The sequence below is a fragment of the Pseudophryne corroboree genome, chromosome 9 (genome assembly GCF_028390025.1).
Source record: "Pseudophryne corroboree isolate aPseCor3 chromosome 9, aPseCor3.hap2, whole genome shotgun sequence".
NCBI lineage: Eukaryota > Metazoa > Chordata > Amphibia > Anura > Myobatrachidae > Pseudophryne > Pseudophryne corroboree.
The window spans coordinates 340,018,125-340,023,978 of NC_086452.1; the positions used below are offsets into that span (position 1 = coordinate 340,018,125).

General features: G+C 48.3%; 1 long non-coding RNA gene across 1 annotated transcript; it reads right to left on the bottom strand.

Annotated features, from left to right (window-relative positions):
• Positions 1–2,324: 2,324 nt before the first annotated feature.
• LOC134957017 (uncharacterized) lies at positions 2,325–5,012 on the bottom strand. Its single transcript, XR_010186390.1, has 3 exons — positions 4,882–5,012; positions 4,095–4,229; positions 2,325–2,552 (listed from the first exon to the last, which is right to left on the bottom strand). It is a non-coding gene; the product is annotated as an uncharacterized LOC134957017 (long non-coding RNA).
• Between the last annotated feature and the right edge of the window lie 842 nt (positions 5,013–5,854).

The following is a 5,854-nucleotide window of genomic DNA, read 5'->3' on the forward strand; positions in this document are numbered from 1 at the left end:
GGGTGGTTTGGACATCTGCACTTTATCTCTCTCCAAAGCTTGATACAGCTCCCCAAGAGTGCTGTATATAAAATATATGTCTGGCTGCTATACAGCAGGCCAGGAGCACCAGCAGGACAGTAGAGTAACAGTCATATCAGTAATTATTTGTGGACCCTGTGAAATTAGCATTCACTAAAGACGGGAGACTCAGTCAATGAATACATAAAACATTTTGTTAAATGTTAAAATATAAAAAGTTTATTAAGTGGAATATTTAATTAAATAATATTTGCGAGACATCTCCAAAAACAGTCGGTTTTGGGGGCTGCCCACAAATATTAAACAGCCCCTGAATGTATGTATTGGGGACTGCAATGGATATTTGAGATATCTATTGCGTTCCTCCTATTTTGAACACAAAAGCAGCCACCAAAAGTTTCTACGGCAGATGGTAAACTGTGAAACTCACCAAGCTCCAGAATGCAAAGCATTTCTGAGCTTGGCCCGGCAGCTAATGCCATTTCTAAATGGCTTTTGTAGCCTGTGGGCTACATAATGCAATAATTCCCAGGAGAAGGATCCTTGGGATCCCTCTGCATTACTGCCTGCTCTCACATACGCAGTCTGACGATTGCACATGTGAACTAGCGCAGCCGGGGTCTAAACCCAGAAGTAAAGTGATCGCATTAGCAATTATTTTACTTCTTATACATTGCAGGGACGGGCATGAGATTGGTACTCATTATGGCATAAAAGCTACACCTCTGGACTCACAAAGAGTCATCCTTCAGCACTCAGGAGAGGAAAACCCCCTTGGGGGGAAACCTCTGGGGAACCATGGCCTCTGGATCGCCCTTCCCTCTGGGCATTAAGAGGTGTACTAATAGAGGGGTCAGTATGCTATCCCAGTGCATGGGATCCGGTGGTTGTCATACCGATGCTGGGATCCCAGCACAGAAAAGACCAACAGGGGTGAGTAAGGGGTGTTCTCCCCTCTCCCCACCCCCCTAACCCTGCCTGTCCGCAGTCTAACCCTAACCTCCCCCCTTTGTGCCTAACCCTCCCGCGGAGCTGCCTAATCCTAGCCTCCGTCCCTGCTGCCTAAACCTAACCCTCCCTTCCCCGCAGCCTAACCACTCCCGGGGGTGCCTAACCCACCCTACCCACAGCCTAACACTAACTTCCCCCCAACCGCAGCCTAACCCTATCCTCCCCCCACCCGCAGCCTAATCCTAACCCCCCACCTGATGCCTAAACCTAACTCGCACCTGATGCATAAACCTAACCCTCCCTTCACTGCAGCCTAACCACCTCCGGGGGTGCATAACCATAACCAACCCTACCCGCTGCCTAACCCTAACTTCCCCCCACCCACAGCCTAAACCTAACCCCCTTCCTGATGCCTAAACCTAATCTCCCCACCTGATGCCTAAACCTAACCCTATCCTCCCCCTGCAGCCTAACCACCCCCGGGGGTCCCTAACCCAACCACCCCCGGGGGTCCCTAACTAACCCTACCCGCAGCCTAACCCTATCCTCCCTCCTCCCGCAGCCTAACCCAAATCCCTCCGCCTGATGCCTAACCCTCTCCCCACCCCCGTAACCCTGCCTGTCCGCAGTTTAACCCTAACCTCCCCCCTTTTTGCCTAATCCTCCCGCGGTGGTGCCTAATTCTAACCTCCGTCCCTGCTGCCTAAACCTAACCCTCCCTCTCCTGCAGCATAACCACCCCCCCCTCCATCCCTGCTGCCTAAACCTAACCCTCCCTCTCCCGCAGCCTAACCACTCCCGGGGGTGCCGAACCCTAACCCACCCTACCTGCAGCCTAACGTTAACCTCCCCCCACATGCAGCCTAAACCTAACCCAGCGCCTGACGCCTAAACCTAACCCTCCGTGCCCCGCAGCCTAACCACCCCCCAGTGGTGCCTAACCCTAACCCACCCTAACCGCAGCCTAACCCTAACCTCCCCTGACCCACAGCCTAAACTTAACCCCCTGCCTGATGCCTAAACCTAATCCCACCGCCTAAACCTCCCTCCCCCGCAGCCTAACCACCCCCCGGGGGTGCCTGACCCTAAGCTCCCCCACCCGCAGCCTAAACTTAACCCCCCGCCTAACGCCTAAAATTAACTTTCCCACCTGATGCCTAAACCTAACCCTCCCATGCAGCCTAACCTCCCCTGGGGGTGCCTTTCCCACCCTATCCGCAGCCTAACCCTAAGCTCCCCCCACCTGCAGCCTAACCCTAACCCCCCGCCTGACGCCTAAACCTACCCCCGCCTGACACGTAAACCTAACCATCCCTCCCCCGCAGCCTAACCCCCCCTCCACCCGTGCCCAGCCCTAAAGCTATGATCGTGGGGATAATGGGCATTGGAATCCTTTTCCATTCGGAGTTCCAACGTCGGGATTCTGAAGAGTGTCGGGATCCCAGTGTCAGTATTCTGACTGCCGTAAACCCGACAGCCGGCATCTTTACCGCATCTCCTAATAGGTAATGCATATGTCCCAACATTTGGAGCATGTGTCCGCAGCTCTCCTCCCAGGGCAGCTATTCAGGGATTACCCACTGCGTGTAGACGAAGAGGAAGAGATGAAAAATCATTGTTAGTGGATGAACAAGCAGAGAGACAAACTGCAAACAGTGGTGTGGTTGTGTAGAGAGAAAAATCTCTCTATGTAAATATGTTACTCTAACTACTGAGGACATGGAAAATACCTAAAATAAGGACAATTATCCCAAAGGGCCCATTGTTTTTATACAATACACACACTGGGGGGATAAGTTCTCTCTTATAGTAATTAGTGGGTACCTTCAGAAAAGAAATTTGACCAGTAAATAATAAAAGCTATAAATTGTTAACATTTAGGGGTTAATCCAATTAGTTACGAGTTACCATTGCTGCAACGTTTCAACAGCATCCAAACTCACACCCTTCGTGGCCAGATTCAGCCTATGGGGCTACTGGAAAGTGCGGCTGTTGTAAGACAAACTCGCACCTAATTAAACTGACCCCTTAGTTGTTAAATGTGATAAAATAGTAAAATATAATGGTGTAATTGTTGTCCTGATGCAGTTATGGTTGTTGAAGCGATCGCTGCTGCAGTCTTGCCGTTCACAATTGCATCGTGAGTCTGAGCAGTCGTAGGCTGAGCAAGTCTCCTAGACACGGGGCTCTCCAGCAGCAACAGAGGTCGCAATGGGTAATTTATGCATGCACATGGAACGGCGTTTGAACGGACCTGACACGCCTGTATACAGTTAGCCACCCCCGTTACCACCTCAAGTACTGACTTCCTGTCAATCACTTTGCGATGGGATCCTCTATGTGAGCTTGATTTCATTTAGTGCGCAATGCAGCTTACACGCATGCACAGTGAAAAAGCATTGAGCCACTTGGTGCAACAGCAGCTCTGCATCCGCATCTGAATCAGGCCCCCTGAGCGGTAAGGAGAAGGACTCTAGGGAAAGAACTACGTCACCTTATTATATGTAAAGATAGGGAAACAGTCACTTGTTACAGCTCCAATTCACATCATTTATACCATTCTGTACCATTTCATCATTTGGTTATTCTATGGGGGAGATGTATTAAGCCCTGCAGAGTTATAGCGTGGAGAGAGGTAAAGTACCAGCCAATCAGCTCCTAACTGCCATGTTACAGGCTGTGTTTGAAAAATGAGGAGCTGATTGGTTGTTAGTTTATTGCTCTCCACTTTATCACTCTCCCAGGCTTTGTACACCTGCCCCCAGTTCATTGATATACTGTAAATGTCAGCCATATCACTATCTCCCCGATCTGTATTGTTCTTCCCCCGATCTGTATGTTCTGTATCATGCTCTCCCCACCCTTCCTGTTTTTCTGTATTACAGTATGTACTACATCTCGCAACCCCCAAAAGTGTATGTCCTTCCTCTATATGTCCTATAGAGTACGCCACAATTTCTATGTTTTTGTATTATGCCCCCACACCATCTGTATGTGCTATACCAAGTTGCCCCCTTCTGCATGTTTTGTATTGTCCGCTCTCCTCCACCATAGACCCTATGTTTTGTACTTTGCTCTCAATACCCCCCACCACAAACAATTACACAAGTATGGTAACTTACCTCCTGCATGCTATTCTCCAGTCACTAATTCCTCTGCGAGCCCTCCCGTCGTCTTCAACTGACACTTTGCAGATCTCTTTGCCGGTCACCCGACACTCTGCAAATCTCTTTGCCAGAACTTTGCCAAATGATGATCTAAATAACCAGAATTTCCTGGTCAGACATACTATATGTATAATTATACTACTACATTTTGTTACGTATTTTCATTTTTATTAATTTGCAATATATCTATTTTATTGACTTTTTATCCAAAACCCAAGATCCTTTCTCATAGAGACCCAAGTTATCTGCTCCAGGTTTTGTTCCTGGTTTGACGTCACAAACACACCCAGCGTTCGCCCAGGCACTCCCCCGTTTCTCCAGCCACTCCCGCGTTTTTCCCAGAAACGACAGCGTTTTTTCACACACACCCATAAAACGGCCAGTTTCCGCCCAGAAACACCCACTTCCTGTCAATCACACTCCGATCACCAGAACGAAGAAAAAACCTTGTAATGCCGTGAGTAAAATACCAAACTTCTTAGCAAATTTACTTGACGCAGCCGCAGTGCGAACATTGCGCATGCGCAGTTAGCGGAAAATCGCACCGATGCGAAGGAAAATAACAAGCGAACAACTCGGAATGAGGGCCTTTATCTTCTCTAGTGCTAGGATCATGTTAGTATCATACACTGGGCCTAATTCAGACCTGATCGCAGCAGCAAATTTGTTCTCTAATGGACAAAACCATGTGCACTGCAGGTGGGGAAGATGTAACATGTGCAGAGAGAGTATGGTAACTTACCTCCTGCATGTTATACTCCAGTCGTTGCTACCTCTACGACCCCTCCCGTCATCTTCAACTGACACTTTGCAGATCTCTTTGCCGGTCACCCGACACTCTGCAAATCTCTTTGCCAGATGATCTAAAAAACACAAAAGACTATCATTAAGCATAGTACTAGTTTAAGTACAATAAAATGTCCATGAGTCAACCAGTTTCCCAATTTTCCTTAAACCAAACAAGATACTTTCAAAGTTATCAATATCCCATTTATCTATTTTATTAAGTTTTTCATCCCAAGTCGTTCCTTCCTGTGCTTTTCCTATTTATATGTCCTTGTACCTGTATTCCCTGTTCTGTCTATCTTGTCTTGCCTTTTAGCGAACTATACTGCACTCTGGCCCTCATTCCGAGTTGTTCGCTTGTTCTTTTTCATCGCATCGCAGTGAAAATCCGCTTAGTACGCATGCGCAAAGTTCGCACTGCGACTGCGCCAAGTAACTTTACTATGAAGAAAGTATTTTTACTCACGGCTTTTTCTTCGCTCCGGCGATCGTAATGTGATTGACAGGAAATGGGTGTTACTGGGCGGAAACACGGCGTTTCAGGGGCGTGTGGCTGAAAACGCTACCGTTTCCGGAAAAAAACGCAGGAGTGTCCGGGGAATCGGTGGGAGTGCCTGGGCGAACGCTGGGTGTGTTTGTGACGTCAACCAGGAACGACAAGCACTGAACTGATCGCACAGGCAGAGTAAGTCTGGAGCTACTCTGAAACTGCTAAGTAGTTAGTAATCGCAATATTGCGAATACATCGGTCGCAATTTTAAGAAGCTAAGATACACTCCCAGTAGGCGTAGGCTTAGCGTGTGTAACTCTGCTAAATTCGCCTTGCGACCGATCAACTCGGAATGAGGGCCCCTGTCTTTCTTACCCCCCTCCATTATACCCTGCTATGTAGGACTCACCTCCTCCTACCTGTCTTCCTGCATGGAAAA